The following is a 587-nucleotide window of genomic DNA, read 5'->3' on the forward strand; positions in this document are numbered from 1 at the left end:
CGAGATCACCGAGTGGGTAAGGCGATGGTGTTCTTTGGCTGCAGAACTACCAGGGACAGTCTGGTGGGGCATGTCCGTTTATTGTAAATCTGGCACAACTTGTATAGACTAGGAAAGGGGAAGGCAGAAGGGTGGCCCCTCAGTCTTCCCACCCAACAATGACACTGTACCTGGCAAGAAGGCATGTCTATCTCTCTGGACCCTCCAACCAAGTCACAGGTCATATACCACAGTCATGGCTGGAAGCTGTGCCTCAGGTCAAGGGCAGCTAGACCGTGAGTCCCATAGAGCACATAAGCTGAAAGCTCTGCCTCGGGTCACATTCACCACGTGTGGCTGGCAGATAGGCTGTGGGTCGCATTTGACTTCTTAGAGTTGCTTATCAGGGAAGTCTCAGCTCAGCTCGTCCAAGGACAGAGAAGAGAGACGGGGGTGCAGCCCACCGCTCTCGCTGCATGCCCAGTGAATGGGCCAGGTTGGGGTCTCAGTTAGCCAGAGCCATTGTCAGGGTCCCCCAGGGACACAGTGTGCCGTGTACCTATGACCTCCCACATAGGCTAAGCAGGCAGGGATCCGGGAGCGATCTG

The sequence above is a fragment of the Ochotona curzoniae genome, unplaced genomic scaffold (assembly GCF_017591425.1).
Source record: "Ochotona curzoniae isolate NIBS_2020 unplaced genomic scaffold, NIBS_Ocur_1.0 contig_64, whole genome shotgun sequence".
Lineage (NCBI taxonomy): Eukaryota > Metazoa > Chordata > Mammalia > Lagomorpha > Ochotonidae > Ochotona > Ochotona curzoniae.